Here is a 17,909-nt window from a genome sequence, read left to right as displayed (position 1 = left end):
CGTGTTTGAGCCTCCTGCAGAAAGACCACTGGAGAGTGTCGACCGGGCCGCCGACTGAAGACCACTGGCAGGTGTCGACCGGGCCGCCGACTGAAGACCACTGGCAGGTGTCGACCGGGCCGCCGACTGAAGACCACTGGCAGGTGTCGACCGGACCGCCGACTGAAGACCACTGGCAGGTGTCGACCGGGCCGCCGACCGAAGACCACTGACAGGTGTCGACCGGGCCGCCGACCGAAGACCACTGGCAGGTGTCGACAGGGCCGCCGACTGAAGACCACTGGCAGGTGTCGACCGGGCCGCCGACTGAAGACCACTGGCAGGTGTCGACCGGGCCGCCGACTGAAGACCACTGGCAGGTGTCGACCGGACCGCCGACTGAAGACGACTGGCAGGTGTCGACCGGGCCGCCGACCGAAGACCACTGACAGGTGTCGACCGGGCCGCCGACCGAAGACCACTGGCAGGTGTCGACAGGGCCGCCGACCGAAGACCACTGGCAGGTGTCGACCGGACCGCCGACCGAAGACCACTGGCAGGTGTCGACCGGGCCGCCGACCGAAGACCACTGGCAGGTGTCGACCGGGCCGCCGACCGAAGACCACTGGCAGGTGTCGACCGGGCCGCCGACCGAAGACCACTGGCAGGTGTCGACCGGGCCGCCGACCGAAGGCCAATGGCAGGTGTCGACCGGGCCGCCGACTGAAGGCCAATGGCAGGTGTCGACCGGGCCGCCGACTGAAGACCACAGGCCGAGACATGGGCTAGTGGCGCGGCTGTGACCGAGGCGTGGGCTGGTTGCTTGGCTGTGACCGAGGCGTGGGCTGGTTGCTTGGCTGTGACCGAGGCGTGGGCTGGTTGCTTGGCTGTGACCGAGGCGTGGGCTGGTTGCTTGGCTGTGGCCTGGGCTGGTAGCATGGCTGGAGCTGAGGCCTGGGCTGGTAGCATGGCTGGAGCTGAGGCCTGGGCTGGTAGCATGGCTGAAGCTGAGGCCTGGGCTGGTAGCATGGCTGGAGCTGAGGCATGGGCTGGTAGCATGGCTGGAACTGTGGCATGGGCTGGTAGCTTGGACGGGTGGGCCTCCGCTGGAACTGGTGACGGACGGACCCCTGTCAGAACCGATGTGAGAAGCATCGGGGAGGCTCGCTTCCTCGTGCCGCCCCTCCTCGAGGCCGGCAACCGACGAGCCAACTGCCGGTTAGCCAGCTGGACGCTCCTTGGCCCTCCCAGGGCCAGGCGAGTACCCCAAAACGGGTTGGGGCCGGAGCTGGGAAGCTGTGCGGTGGCTGAGACATGATCTGGTGGCATGGCTGTGACTGTTGCTTGGGCTGCTAGCATGGTTGTAGCTGAGACATGGGCTGGTGGCTTAGCTGCGGCTTCAAAAAAAAGTTTGCTGGCAGCAACTTGGCGAGCCCTGCTAACAGGATTAGTCATGAAGTCCACATACCATTCCATGACTCTTAGCCCATTGACTGCTGGGTCCTCTTTTGGTTGGGTCATTCTGTCACGATCGGGCTTGGAAGCAGGAGGTGAGGACCCAAATGCAGTTAAAAGGTTTTATTTAAATCATTAACTAAATACAAAACCAAAAACTAAGACAAAAAACAAAGTATCAAACCATAGAACAACAAGGGCGGAAAAACGACTATTAGAGAAACACTTACAAAAAGGAACCAAAACCCGAGGGGACACAGGAGGCAGGACGAGGTACAAAAATATTTAAAGACAAGACCTGGTGCAACATGCAAGGGAAGACAGCGACATCGACGACGACAATGACCCAACAATGAGACAGGGGAAACACACAGACTATATACACACAGGGAGGCAGGGAGCTGACGAGGGACAGGTGAAACACATCAGGGCAGGCATGGTAATCAACACGAGAGGGAGGGGGAGTCAAGACAGCGGAAACAACAAGGACCAGGAAGTACGAGACAGGGAATCACAAGGGCAAAATTACAAAATAAAACAGGAAATCAAAATCAAGAAAACACAGATCAAAACAAACACAGATCATGACAGATGCATCTCTCCCACAAGTCACCTATGCTCCTGATGCCCTCACCAGGAGGCGCTGGCGTCATTGCCAGATGATGGCGGACCACGTCTGGACACAGTTCATCAGAAACTACTTACCCACTCTTCAAACCCACCAGAGGTGGCGCCAACACACAGATCATCTCCTCCTGGATACAGTTGTGATGATTGTTGATCCTCAGCTTCCACGTGCTTACTGGCCAATGGGGAGGGTAGTCAAGCTGAATGCAAGTGATGATGGATGTATACGGACAGCTGAGGTCAGAGTTGGCGAGAAGACTTACCTGAGACCAGTGGCTCGGCTGGTCCAGCTGTCAGCTCTTCCTGAAGATAATCCTGGTTAAAGGACTCTTGTTGTGGGAATTTATGTTTGTTTCAAAATAGCCATGCTATTTAGGGGGCGGCTGTTATAAATTCCCTTTGTGAGAAGGCAAAGACACCCTATTAATATGTTAATTTGTTAAATATAATGTTAATCTAAATATGTGAATCATTTGAGTCAGGCAGCTTACAGGGCAGCTATGTTTTACTTTTGGGGTCTTTATACAGTGAGCATGATGAACAATGTGTGTACTGAACCGCTGATAAAAAGTTTATAAAAAGGAAGTTGAAAACGTCAAAACAGTGTCCTTATTCCCTAACCGGAGTAAGATCACGGGTGAAGTATTCCCAGCACAACAGTTTCCCCCACAGTTCTTCAATAGTGAGTGCAGTTAGTAATACTGTAATAGAAACTTGTACTGATGAAATCAGCATGTGGATAGTATTCAGTTTAGTGTTCAGTTCACTGGACAAACAGAACATTCTAGTAGAGGAAACATTCAGGGTCAACTAAAGAAATAGGACAAGCACGACTTCAATGTTTTGAGTGAGTTCTGACCTTTTGCAGGTGAGTTATGGTGTTGTGTTGGAACATGGAAGCTATTTTGACAAATCAGGTTTTGAGAATATTAACAAAGTTTCAAAAGATGAGCCAAAGAAATTGAAATAAACTGTAACACCAGAACAAATATTTAGAACACCACAGCCTGCAGCAGTGTTACATCATATTTACATGAATACACTCGAACTGTTATCCATTGTTCAACACTTTCAATATGTTTTCAAGCAGAAACACATCATCATCTGCAGATCCTCTATTCTGTTCCTTCTGCTCAGAGACTCCACAAACGTTGCTCTCCACACAGAGAAGTTACAACTTTGGATTCTCTCTTATCTTCCTGAGAATAAAGCTGTGTTTAGAAACAGAGCTGTAAGATGTAAAAGCCATCGGGGCTGGACTCTTTCCTTCTAAGGAGGTGTTCAGGGTGAAGGACTCCACGTGGGGGTGGAGATACTGACGAGCCCCCGACTGAGCTGCTCAGAGTTGTGGCCACTTTTGGTGCCTGCTATGGTGGCAACCAAAGAACCTGCTGGTGGAAACCAGCGGCTCAGAAAGCTGTGGAGCTGAAGAAGGAGTCCTTTCAGGCTGCTTGGTGGTCGGCCCAGAGGACTCCTGAAGCAGCACACGTGGAGGTTTCTCTCATACAGATATCTTGGTGCATTCAGCAGCTGATTTACTGACACTGAGCTCATCAGTCTGCTGCTGCTGTTCTGGTACATGACTGATGATGTCATAGATGATGTCACTGAGGGGCTTACCTGAGCAGGTGAGATCCAGGATGGAGGAAGAGGAGACTGATGTTGCACACTCCCTCAGAGTGGATCCAGAATGAACACAGTCAGACCTGATCCACCACACAGTTCTGACTGAGGACTCCTCTCTCCGTCCTACAGAAACAGCAGAGCCACAGTCCAGCTCTCTACAGACAACAACTGCTTCCTCCAGGGTGAAGCCATAGCCAAACACTGGTCTCCAGTCTCCCTGTCTCACCTCCAGTGTTCCAGCACAGCGACTGGCTCCTCCCAGCAACCTGACATCATCATGCTCTGAACAGAAAGAAGAGAGTCGTCAGTGAAAGAAGCGAAGATTCTGTTGAGTTGTGATTTCCTTCAACCTGGAGTCCTGGAGAAACACAAACATATATATTGTTTTCATTCAATGAAATAAAATCAACAAACATGTTTTCAAATGATGTTGAAGAGAGCGTATATCTGGTCGATGTGACCACTGCTCTATGAAAGTCCTGTTTGTGTCCACTCCTGCATCCATCCTTCTGAGGACAAGCAGATGATGGAGGGAGACAGGAGAGAGACAGACAGCATATGATGGAGGGAGACAGGAGAGAGACAGACAGCAGATGATGGAGGGAGACAGGAGGGAGACAGACAGCAGATGATGGAGGGAGACAGGAGGGAGACAGACAGCAGATGATGGAGGGAGACAGGAGGGAGACAGACAGCAGATGATGGAGGGAGACAGGAGGGAGACAGACAGCAGATGATGGAGGGACACAAGAGAGACAGACAGCAGATGATGGAGGGAGACAAGAGAGACAGACAGCAGATGATGGAGGGAGACAGGAGAGAGAAAGACATGGAAATATCCAAATCATATGTCATTACTAACCCTTTGCAATAATCAATCATTACTTTTGAAAATCTTCATGGAAAATAAGGTGAAAAGTGTGTTTTATGGTCACAAAGGTGACCGGTGGGATAATGTCTATGTTAGCATATTTCTCCTTCACAGTCTTCTAAAATACTTCTAAAATGTAAAACTCTGTTTCTGGCAACATCTCCATCATCGCCACTAAAATACTTCATCACATGCTAGTGTTGGGGTTGTAGCAGGAGCAGATTTGGTTATCAACAGTTAATTATTAACGTCAATATGATTATCAGTATTAATAATTATATTTAATATGTTATCATGATATAATCATGAATAAACGGGGCACCACCCCGGGATCAGGGAAAAGATAACCTAAAACTGTATTCAGTCTCAATATAAAGGTTTTATACTCACATGCCAATCATCGTGATCATTGGCATAGAAGTACAAAACCAATCGAACAATTAAAAAGGCGTGAAATGCGAGCACTAGCCTTCACAACCTGCTGTTATCCAGTGACATATACACAACAAGCACAAGAGACCGCTAGTTATAATATAATAAGATTTATTAAAATCAGTAATAATGATCACAATCAATAACACTGCAATTAACAAAGCCTTATTACCTAACTACCTAACACACAAAACTAAGCTAAACAGAAGGAGAGACACACGTGGAGTGTGTGTGTGTGCGCGTGTGTGTGTGTGTGCGCATGTGTGTGCGTGTTTGTGCGTGTGTGCGTGTGTGTAGAGAGAGACAGCGAGAGAGAGAGGTTGAGATGGCCGGGTGCAGCCACCAGATGGAGCTATTCCTCACAGCGTTCAGGGCTGTGAGGAATAGCTCCACTGATGTCAGATAGGATCGCGAGACAGAGAGAGAGAGGGAGCGAGAGGTGGCCGGGTACCGCCCCCGGATGGAGCTCTGTCCTCAGCGTCCGGGGCCGGAAACAGCTGGCGTTGGATACGTGCGGGGCGGCGTATGTGTGCGTGTGTTAGCGGGACACAAATAAAGAGGGGGGGGGAATGCGCGCGCAATATTCTAAGGCTCAGGAGGCGTTTTACCATCACACGGGAGCTCGTGAATGAACTGGCGTTCATTCAGTGAGACCGGTCTTTTAACTGATAGTAGAATATGCGAATATGGCTGAGGTTAGTCGAAAACACTGTTACAGAAATCAACCCAGCGGCGTGGGTACACAATCAGCATTCAAATACAGCAGCACATAAACAACGGACTCGGCGGTCCGTGATCAGAACTTAAAACACATTAACAAGAATTACAAGCATGTCCTACACTATCGAATCCTCGCTTCTGCCCAGACAAATAGCCTCTTACTTTTGTCGATGTGAGATGCGTCGATGTGAGGTTTCCGTCCCGTGCGGTGATGTCGTTTCTTGACGCCGGCAACGGACGGTAGTTCGCGAGCGCTCGTTCAGCGCCGGATCCAATTAGTTGAAGAAAACAGTTAGTATTTCTTCCTTCTGCAGGCAACAATAAAAATCGCGGGGCTCTGCGATTTAGTCAGCTGATTTCAGACAAAAACGGGTCGAGTTATCCGTTCTGCTGGCAGCTGGGCAGAGAAAGTGTTTTTCTTCCTTCCGCGGGTAAACAGGAGGGTCGCACTGTCGCGGCGGTCTCCTCAGGATCCAAAATTATAAACAAAAGAAAAATAAAACGAGTAGAGAAAAAGAGGGGTAAAACAGTCTGCTGTCCAGCGAGTTTGGGGGAAAGACTGCGGCCTAGGACAAAGGAAACGCTGCAGACGTAATGTTCACCTCCCGTTGTAATGTGTGTCACGGTGGAGAGAGGAAGTTCTTCAGGCGGCGCTGGAATATATTGTTCATGGCTGCTCCCGGGGACCCCCCCCCGGGTACCTGTGGTTGTCAGCCAATAGGGCACCAGTTGTGTGTCGTTGCACTTCGCACCCAGGTGCGAGGTGACACTAAAATGGTGGTTGTAGTTTTTTATCTCCTTTGTTCCTTTGTCCTGACCGCATGTGAGGGCTTCTGTAGGCCGCATTGTGTAGTCCTAACGGTGAGGTCCCAACATTCCCCCTTTTGGTCTGAAGGTTGAGGTGTGGGACGCAACCTTCGGAGCAACATAAGGGCCGAACAGTCCATGTATTCCTTGAAACACGTGGGAGTCCAAACAGTCTTTATATTCCATGGAAAAGAGGTTAAACAGTTCATTCAGGTTAAATTCCATAACTTTGATGGAGGCATTGTCTGGACAGAGATTGAGGCAACATCTGGGCAGAGACTTCTAACTATCTAACCTACATCACTAAGACACAATTTATACAAATATCAGCATTATCATTTCATTCGGGAAATTTCAAACAGGACCTATTGCTACTATGAAAAACAGAACGAAGAAGGAAGGGGAAAGCGAGGAAAAGGAAAAGGGGTTAGTGGTCACTAGGCTTACTCCGGGAGGAGGTTGGAGTTAGCCTGTGCGACATGTGTGGTATCTCTCCAAAACCCAACATTTAGTATGGCTTTAGCCTATGTGTATCCTGTTTCCCTATGATAGATAGATTGAGGATGAATCCTATGCCCAGGTTCTTGGGGTCTACCGAGATCGGGATTGCATTGCCAAGACTATAAGCCAAACGCACTTATGAAGGTTGCACCACAGTTGAAATAGCGGATTGGAGGATTTTCTTGACCAGGTATCTAAGGCATGTAAGGTGTTATTGAGCAGGCTGGAGAGTACGTTGACAGTGGCTACGATTCCCTGAGGGGGTGTTGCCTAAGTTCTGAAGTTGTTGTCACTGTGAGAAGGGTTTGATGTTTAGGTGTTGGTGCATGTGGTTACACCCTACTGTGGCTATGTTGAGTCTTCTCCCTGGTGAGAGGGAGACTGCCTCCCCCTTTCAGGTGTGGCAACTGTGATCTCTCTAAGGGGTGCGAAAGGTTTGTAGGGCTTGATCTGATTCGCATGGATCCACTTGTATGCGGAAGTTTGAAGATTTGGGAGCCACTCGTTCTTGAATTCCCAAACTATGCCCTGTTCTGCCCCCAGTTTGGCGAGACGGTCAGCCTCATCGTTGCCATCCTTGTCAGGACCGGGAGTTTGGAAGTGACCTTTGACCTTCTTCCAGTAGACAGTCAGTCCATGACCTGTCGTCAGTTGGTCACAGGCTAGGAAGAGCTCAGTGTGTTTGACCTCCTTGTTGCGGGCATTTTCCATGCCGTTCTCTTTCCACATGGGGAAGTGGCTGATGAAGCTATGGCGGGCATAGTTGGAGTCCGAGCAGACCACGAACTGCATCATGGCCTGCCTGGAGGCTTGTTGGAGGGCTATGAGGACTGCCGCAATTTCAGCGTACTGACTTGTCTTGGGGCCAAGTTGGTACTGGTTAGGTTCATCAAAGCTACAGTTGGTCCACACCACTCCGACTCCAGCTTGGAGCTGGTTAGCATGGTGGAAAGAGCAGCCATCGATATAGACTTTGGGGAGGTCTCTACATATATTCTCATCATAGTACCTATGAGAGGTGGGCAGTGATGGCGTGGTGACAGGGCATGACCAGCTTACAGACAGCTCTTCGCAGTCGCAGTGCGTGCATTGAGCTAGACCCTGTCCCAAGGCCATCTTGTGGTTTTGGGCATACTTTACCTCAATGTTCTCTCAGCCGCTGTTTAGAAAAGTGACCGGTTGGTGATGTGTCTCGATTATCACCTTCTGACCCCCGACGTAGCTACGGAAGTGTTCCACTGCCCAGACCGTGGCGAGGAGGGCTTTCTCGCAGTCGGAGAACTTAATCTCCACACCGCTGAGGGGTCGGCTTGCGTAAGCAACGACACGTTTGTCTGTGTCATATCTCTGGGCCAGGGCGGTGCTGAGGCATTTGGAAGAGAAACTAGCCTCAAGGTGAAACTCCCTGTCTTTATCTGGGTAAGCCAGGCAAGGTGCGCAGCAGAGCTTTTCTTTCATTTGGCGGAAGGACTGTTCCTGGGTCTCTCCCCAGGTGAAAGGTTGTTCTTTGCGCAGGAGGTCTGTGAGAGGTTTGGCAATCTCTGCATAGTCCTCGATGGATTGTCGGGAGTAGTTGCAGACGCCCAGGAAACTCCTGAGTTCTGATACACTGGTTGGGGCTTTGATGTTTTGAATGGCCCTAACTCTCCCGGCTTGAGGTTCAATGCCCTCAGCACCCACTGTTAGGCCCACGTACTCAACTTTCGTGCGGCACCACTGGCCTTTGGAAAGCGCCAGCTTAGCTCCTGCGGCAAAAAGTTGTGCCAGTATGTGGTGGATTTCAGCTAAGTGCTCCTCGAAGGTTTGACTCCTCATGAGGATGTCGTCCACAAAGATGAGGTTACCGCGTGCAGCCGCATCACTCATCGCCTTGTGGAGGAAAATGTTGAACTCGGCTGGGGAATTCGAATACCCAAAAGGACAGCGGTTCCAAGTATACTGGCGGTTCCCAAAGGAGAAGGCAAGCTTATATTGGTCTGTTGGATCAACTTTCATTGTCCAGAAACCATTAGCAATGTCTACCGTTGAGAAGAAGCGGGCTCCCTTGACCTTAGCTAGCTCCTGATCCAGGTGAATCATGGGCCAGCGGGAGAGAGGAACCTGTTTGTTCAGTGGCCGGTAGTCGATGGTGAGATGCCATTTCCCAGTGGGTTTCAAGATCGGCCAGATTGGAGAATTATATGTTGAGTTGCATTCCCAGATGATTTGCTTCTCCAGCAATTTATCCAGGATGTCTCGGATAGACTCGTATGCGGCTAACGGGATCCTGTACTGGCGTACGAAGGTCGGTGGCGCATTCAGATCAGTGGGAATGCGGACCGTGTGAAGTTGGGTCTCCCCACAGTCCTGCGAGTCTCGGGAGAAGATCGGCTGGAAGTCGTGGAACAACTTCCGTAGCGCGTCTCTCTGGTCCTCGGTAGTGAGGGCATCTGCTTTGGCAAGCTGTTGGGTTATCTCAGACTCAAAGCCCGAATAGGGTTCCTCAGGTGGTTGGTGTGTCTCACCTGAGGTTGCTTCGGTCGATTGAGTCGTTAATGCGTAGACGACCAGATCACCCCCTTTTTCCAGTGCTGTGCCACAAATGGCTTCCCCGTGAAGGGTTTCATGACGGGCCATGGTGATCATTGCGGTTGGGAATGTGAAAAGGACATTGTCTAAGTTTTTACTCCTGGCTAGGGAGGGAGGTAACTCCCCTATGGTATGGTCAGTTCAAAGTCATGGAAAGACTTGTCGACCAGCATCCCTGTCGGTTTCCGTGCTCCCACCTGGATTGGGGCATGTGTCAAGTTTTGGACCAGGATGTAGGTTGAACGATTGTTCAACTCAAGCAGGGGCATGCCACAGACTGTAAGGTTAAGTTCCCAGAAATGGGGTGAGGGCTGGAAGAATGCTTGGGAGCCAGGCATCTTCTGTCCCTTAAGGATGGCGAGCCGGATGGGGACACCTGCGGTCCTGGCAGGGACCATCATGTCAACTTCGCTGGCAACCTGACATGCCTCTGGGATGGTTTGGCCTGATGTCAGGTGTTCAAGTTCAATGGATAGGGGCTCGCTCTTAGCATTAGCCTGGGACCACAGGATCTGATTGACCGTGTCCAGTTTGGTGCCAAGTCTGACCAGAATATCAGCACCTAAAAGGAATGGTGGATGTAGTTTGGGCACTACGCTTATGAAATGGTCAACCTGTTTCTTCCCAATATGGATCAAGAGGGCGCCCACTCCTACCGCCTTAAGGAGATTCTGCAGAAAGGAGGTGGTGGTTGAGAAGTGCGAAAACTGGGAGAGGTTGATGCTTGCACAGATGGTGGTACAGATTTTGACTGACTGCTGTCTTCTCTGACCAAAGCCCCAGGATCGCTTCTGGGACATGGGTGTCATTGAGATGCACACCGCCAACCAGATGAGGGCTGTACAGCGCTGGGTTTCTGTTCTCCAGCGGACACAGGAAAGATCCGTGGTGTCGGAAAGCACTCAAGTCGCCGGCTCGCAAGCGGTGCAGTTCGAGCAGAGCCAGGATTAGGCTCTGGAAAAGGCATCCGCATTGGTAGAGGGTCTCTGGACTCTTGGATGACAGCGACTCGTTCGTCGGAGGCCATCAGGCCACCTGAGGGGTGGAGCGGTTTTGGCGTCTCGACCTGAGCCCAGATGCGCCCCTGATGGCAGTCGGTAAGCGGTGCCAGCCGGTCCAAGAGATCCTGACCAATGAGAAGTGGTTCGGTGTCAAGGGCACAAATGTGGATGGGGTGCACAAGAGTGACTCCCTGAAACGTGAGGTCCACCCACGCACGTTCTGTGATCGGTGACCTGACCTGCGTGTAGCTGGTGATGCTAACGTGGCAGGGCTCAATTTGAAGTGGTTTACCTAGGGAGAGCATGGTTCGGGTCACCTCCGCAAAGGTGCGTTGGCACATTGGACTGATCTCAGAGCGGAGGTGTAAATGCGTCTAGCGTAGCCTTTGGGAACAAGATCTCCTAGGAAAGTCAAGAGAAAGGGGATTGCGACGGGTCGATGGCCTTGGTTGCCGAGTCTGATTTTGGTTCCCCCGCCCATCCTACCAAGCAAACCTTGGCGAAGGAAGTGGGAACGGCCCGGCCTAGTCATGTAGGCGGAGGCTTCGTGTCCGGGTTCTTGCCGGGCTTTTGTGGGGAGCTTGGTGCCGGCGGTGACCGTTGGGCCGCGTCGAGCCGCAACTCTATCGCTTTTGTCAGCTTGTCGACCAGGTCGTCCACGTCCCTTTCTTTCATTCGGGAGTTTGTCGTCCAGGAATTATACTTACCCTCTTGTTTGCGTTCAAACTGGACCTTATTCCTGGGGTTATTTTCGTTCCTGGGTTTTGTGTGATTCCAGGGGCGTGCGTTCCGCTCACCCCCTTGGTTCTGTCGCCATCGTTGCTGGTTAGGTTCCCGGTGTGCCTGTTGTACTGGCCTGGTACTTACCCTTGGCTGAGGCACTTCATCTCCCTCCAGACCTAGGCCTGTGTGTCCCGCGGTTTGGATCCCCAGGACTCTGGCGTCCTCCTTGGGTGACATGCGGGTCGCATCCGGGTCTCCCATGACATCTGTGCGAAATTACGAACCTCTTGCATGGAGAGTCGGTATGTCCTGCAGTGCATGGTGACATCGTAGCGCACACTTTCGTGTAGGTTATGCAGGAAGAGGGCCTTGAAGGCAGGCTCTTCCTCCAGTCCTGGGGAGTAACGGCCCTGAGCATAGGGAGCCCTGAAGCGCCTATAGTACTCCCTGGGTGGTTCCTGCTTCCTGTGTAGAACAGCGAGGGCACCGAGCGTGGCAGAGGCGGGGTCCCTGTACCGGCTATACTCCTCCCGGAGTGCTTCACAAAGTCTGGAGTATCGGTCCCGGGTTCTGGGTGCAGGTGTTTCTATGAAACTGTGGACATGTCTGGTTGTGGTCTTCCAGACTAGCTTGAGCTTCTCGCGTGAGGAGGCATGGGGTAGGTCACGCAGACAGTGGTCTATCTCTTTGAGATAGCCATTAATATCCGACTCTTTGTGAGTCGGATCAAACCGTTCGATGTCTCTGGCGAAGGACTCTAACTGTCGGGTGCGCAGGCCATGGCTTGCGGCTGGATATGGGCCATCTGATTCACTTGACGACCCGTTGTCACCACGGTAATTGTCTCGGACAGAGTGACCCCCCCCCCTTGGAGGTGGGGATGGAGTCCGAGGCATGCGTGACTCTCTTAACGAGTGTCGGTGTTACGTACGTGGGAATCTGGAATCCCCCGTCGAGCTCCGAGCCACTGGGAGGTAGCTCACGCTTCGGCGTGGGGACTCGTCCCGCTGGGAGTAGCTCCACTTGTGAGGTGGGGCTTCTCGTTCCAGTGGGTGGGCGGACGGTGGTGCCTGGTAGCGCCGATGTTCGGGCTCTTCCGACTGTACAAGTCTCTCCCTGCGCATGGGCCGGTGTGCATCCGTGGGGGGCGCGGTTTCAAGGTCCGACAGGTCAGGCATATCCGTGTCTGGGGGTGTGCTTACCTGGGCAGCCTGAGGTTCCTCACGCTGGAGTTCTCTCTCCTCCTCCTTGCACGGCCTGCAGAGGGCTTCCTCCCGCTCCTCCTTCAGTTCGGCCACTTCCTGTCGCAGGGAGGTGGCTGCATGACCCAGTTGACTGATAGCTCCCCATCCTCAGCTCTCTGCAGTTGTGCTTTGCGCTGAGACAGGAGGAAGATTCGACCCACCACGTCAGCTACTGTGCGCCGTGGTTTCCTTGACGGGTGATTAACATAATCAACAAGCTCCTGCAGTTGATCATTACATGTCACTACATCGTAGTGCGGAAGGTTTTCCCTGTCCTCAAGGGACAGCTGGAGGAGACCAGCGACCGCATCCTGCAGGTCTGCGTCAACTGATACCTGGGGAGCCTCAGCTCCTTGTTCTTTCGGGCCGTAGTTGCTCATTTTACCTCTAGTAAAAGGCAGAACCCGGTGGCTTCACTTGTTTAACAGCGAAAAAGAATGTATGTTGTTATGCTGATGTGGGTGCACAGGTGAGCGGCATCGACCTGTTACTTACAATGGAAATGTTAATACACTTCTACAGTCTGTGGGCTGTTAGTGAGGTGTCTCTAGCACCTCTGGTGAGTGATAACAGTGTTATAACGCGTCTTAGTATCCCTAACCCTGTGTTTGTTAGTATTGTTGTTAAACAATAAATGGCTAATCACAAAATGCATATGCAACCTTCAACTGTACTTGCTTGGTAAATAGTAATGGGGAACAACCAAATCGATCCTTGAAAATCGATTTCTAAACAATCATATTAATAATAACAATAATTACTATTATTATTATTATTATTACTGTACCTCTCAAGTTATTGTGCATAAATCCTCACACGGGGCACCAATTATGTTGGGGATGAAGCAGGAGCAGATTTGGTTATCAACAGTTAATTATTAATGTCAATATGATTATCAGTATTAATAATTATATTTAATATGTCATCATGATATAATCATGAATAAAGGGGGCACCACCCCGGGATCAGGGAAAAGATAACCTAAAACTGTATACAGTCTCAATATAAAGGTTTTATACTCACATGCCAATCATCGTGATCATTGGCATAGAAGTACAAAACCAATCGAACAATTAAAAAGGGCGTGAAATTCGAGCACTAGCCTTCACAACCTGCTGTTACCCAGTGACATATACACAACAAGCACAAGAGACCGCTAGTTATAATATAATAAGATTTATTAAAATCAGTAATAATTATCACAATCAATAACACTGCAATTAACAAAGCCTTATTACCTAACTACCTAACACACAAAACTAAGCTAAACAGAAGGAGAGACACACGTGGAGTGTGTGTGTGTGTGTGTGCGTGTATGTGCGTGTGCGTGTGTGTAGAGAGAGAGAGCGAGAGAGAGAGGGAGAGATGGCCGGGTGCAGCCACCAGATGGAGCTATTCCTCACAGCGTTCAGGGCCGGAGCCACTGACGTCAGATAGGATCGTGAGAGAGAGAGAGAGGGGAGCGAGAGGTGGCCGGGTACCGCCCCCGGATGGAGCTCTGTCCTTAGCGTCCAGGGCCGGAAACAGCTGGCGGAGGATATGTCCGGGGCGGCGTATGTGTGCGTGTGTGTGTTAGCGGGACACAAACAAAGAGAGGGGGGGAATGCGTGCACAATATTCTAAGGCTCAGGAGGCGTGTTACCATCACACGGGCGCTCGTGAATCAACTGGCTACTTGTTCATGTCCTTAACACAATCATGTCTGATCACTAATGTCACTTATTAATCATCTAGTTTCTTTGATAGTCTGTTATACTTCTCTATGAGTCGTATCTTCCCATGTTTTTTTTTTCTTATTTTATTAATGACATGTTTCTGTTTGTGTCCGTGTGTTTCTGTTCAATGTTTTGTCTAAATTGTGTTTTCATTGTATTCATGTTGTTCAGGACCCCCTGGAAAACGAGATGGTACATCCCAAGGGCTTATTCCTAATAAAGAACTCCCTCCAAACAAGTACATGTACATCTAGATACTGTACATTGTGTTATCCCACTGGTCACAACATGTTTCTTCATTCTGTGACTTCAGTGAACAGAGTTGAGTGATTGTAAATACATATATCAATACTAAACATCTTAAAGATTATGTGTACCAGAAATATTAGTCTTATCTTCATATTAATATACTTTACAAAGCTTGTTTTTGTCTGAGCTTTCATGCAGCCATCCTCCTCTACAGGTGCAACCAGGAAGTAATCAGCTCTGGTCATGTGACATTTACACTAAACATGCAACACTGCACATATGTCATTGAGAGGTTTTATTACTTCAATACTTTCTGGAAATGGATTGATACAATATTTAGTAACGTTTTTAGGACTTGTTAACTGAAAATGTTTTCATGGTCACTTTAGTGACCGATGGGATTAAATTTAAAGTGCACAGCTTAACCAATGTTAATGTTATTTAATTTACCTGACAATGTTCCTCTCTCAGCCTGAACCATCATAATATCAAATAAAAAGGATACAAATTATGATCTCTGGCTCCATTTTAATCAGATAAGTTAGTTACGTCTTCTTTGTGCTTTAGGGTCAACAGCAGCCGGTTGCTAAGCGACGGGAGCGGCAAAGTGTGAGGGCGGGAACAGCTGGTGACTCAAACAGGAAGTCCTCTGTAGATCAGACCGTCTCGGCCTTCACGTTCTACGTCAGCTGTGTTCTTCGAAGGATGCGGCCGCTGAATTTAGACACAACTATTGTGTTTCCTCCTGTGACCCCTCCACAATAAAAGTCCCAGTTGAGTTTTTCTAGTTGAGGTGTTTTAATGTGAAGCAGCAGCATTTAAATGCAGCTCTGACACAGAGTGAACAGGAAACAGTGAGGATGATCAATCAGATGGACTTACACAGTAACACTGATCACATGCTGCATCGTTTGTCACAAATCAAGCGTAGCGTTAGTTCTGGCAGGCCACAACGTTAAGCTCTAAATCAGCAGCAACAGCGTAGCTGTCAAAACCGAGGAGATCAGCTGACGGCTCAGCTGACTCCCCGTGCTCGCTTCCTATTGGGAAATTGCATTCAGAGCGCGCTATTTAAACCGCTCTAGCCTGACCTCCCTCATTGCTTCCTCTGCCGGCTTTTTCAACCCACCTCCACCCCAGCTCCTCCTGTCATCTGTTATGTACCTTACCATTGTTCTTGTTGGTCTGCTCTGTCTGGGGTTTTTCTTGCTGCTACGTTCCTGCTTATGCCGTTCATGAGGGCTCATGAAGGGCAGGAAGGTGCTCTTCCTGCCTCAGGCTTTCCACGCAAGCGCGTGGAAGAGCAGGGAGTCCCAGAACAGTACCATACCGCCAAATGAAACTTGTGCAAATAAATAAAGATTCTTTTTGACAAAGTGGTCCTGACTGAAGTCTGAATATATGGCGGACTAACAACACCAACCGCTGCACAGAGAGATGCTTACTGAATATACATACAGTGATTGTAGAAATAATACATGTAACCACTTCAAAACATTCATTTCACAAATACTTATTTGATAACAATGATAACTGCAGCTTAGAAAAACATACGTAGACACTGGCTGCAGCCCAACCCTCCCACAGTAGAAGAACGGACAGATATGATTAATGATAGATACTGAATGGGAAGAAAATCACATTTTCACTTCATATACAAATAGATAAATTCACAAAAATATGGTCAAAATGGGTTTCCTTCATGAAAAGACACAGACGGATCTAAGGGAAGTAACGGATTAAATATAAAAGTGTCCTCAGCTAATTGAACGGTCATTTTAAAAGCTGATAGACAATCTCCCTACAAAGGTGTTTTCTCTTTTCATGTATTATTTTCCCACACACCCCTGCTCTATTTCACTTGTTCTAATGTTGGGAAAAACCTGATTCTTATCCCCTCCTCTCCAATGTTTTATTTTTATAGTTATATATAATTATCCATGTTCATGTGTACACAATCTGTGTCCATTTATAAAAATGACTATATTATTGGTTTCACAGTCATTGAAAAAAAGCATGTCATTTGAACCCCAGCTGTAATTCATTCGGTCAGCCGCTAGAGGGAGGTAGAGGGCAATCTATCCCACCGTCCGAATACACGGAAGTACATCTCTCATGTGAAGAGATGCACAAAGATGCTCCTGAAGTACAAAGCTGAAATCTAAAAACTGCAGTTTAAGAGCAGCAGAGAACTTTACAGAGGATAACATGTTTGAGAAATATAATTTAAAAATGTTATGGAATGTAAGGCAGAGAAGAAAATACAAAGAGATATGTTTGCACTGAAATAATATATGACTGTTGAATGTTGACTGAATGTTTCTTTCTGTGTGAAGTTCACAACATTTTTCTGATGAAAATATTAATGTTAAAAATGTTGGCCCACTAGGGAGCCTTGTCTGGGTCATGTGTTCTTGAGAGCCAAATCATCTGTATTTTTTTTAAATTGGTATAATAAACTTTGATTGCTAGTATATATGTTGTTGTATTTATTAAATGAGTGAGCTATAGTAGGCCAATGAAGTGACAAGGTTATAATGGTGGAAGTGTATGGTGATATATCTGGCCCTCGGGTCGTGAGGTGAACATTTGTGTGTCCCTCCCTTTCATCAAAGCTGCCCTCCCTGTTCTGGATGAACTGCTTTTTACTTCCCTGTGATCAAAAGCAAGGAAAACATGATTGATGTATGAAATACTCAGAAAAAAACAAACAAACAAGAAATAATAAATGACTGAAATGGAATGAAAGCCTCTGATTGGATGAAAATCCCGTGGAGTGGAGCCTGGCGGTGTTGATGTATGTGAGCAGTTTACTTCCCTGTAGGGCTGTCAAAATTACTTTAAAATGACGTTCAAATATTCCCTTTAAAAAAACACATATATTCGAAAATATTCTAATTTCTGGTTGAAACAACATATTACCTCCAAAAATAAGGAAATGAACCAGACTGTCCTCCTCGAGAAAACGACCACATAGGTCGTGTGTCAAGCACCGAATTACGACCATATGTTACGTTTCAAAATAGCGCGCCCTCTAGCGGTCAAGTAAATATCGACACTCCGGTGTCTCAGACGATCGCCCCCCGTCAATCATCGGCAGAGACCCCCCCCACACGTCGACCTAAACCTACCCCCCCCTACCCCCCCCCCCCCGCGCGTGCGCGGACGATCGCCCCCCGTCAATCATCGGCAGAGACCCCCCCCACACGTCGACCTAAACCTCTGTTTTTAACAACTAGAATAGTTGAATATTTATATTAATAGAATATTTGTCGACAGCCCTACTTCCCTGTGATCAAAAGCAAGGAAAACATGATTGATGTATGTAATACATACTAAAAAAGAAATAATAAATGACTGAACTGGAATGAAAACCTCTGATTGGATGAAA

Source organism: Eutrigla gurnardus, assembly GCF_963514095.1.
Source record: "Eutrigla gurnardus genome assembly, chromosome: 24".
Taxonomy (NCBI): domain Eukaryota; kingdom Metazoa; phylum Chordata; class Actinopteri; order Perciformes; family Triglidae; genus Eutrigla; species Eutrigla gurnardus.
Note: the sequence above shows the minus strand (reverse complement) of the source record.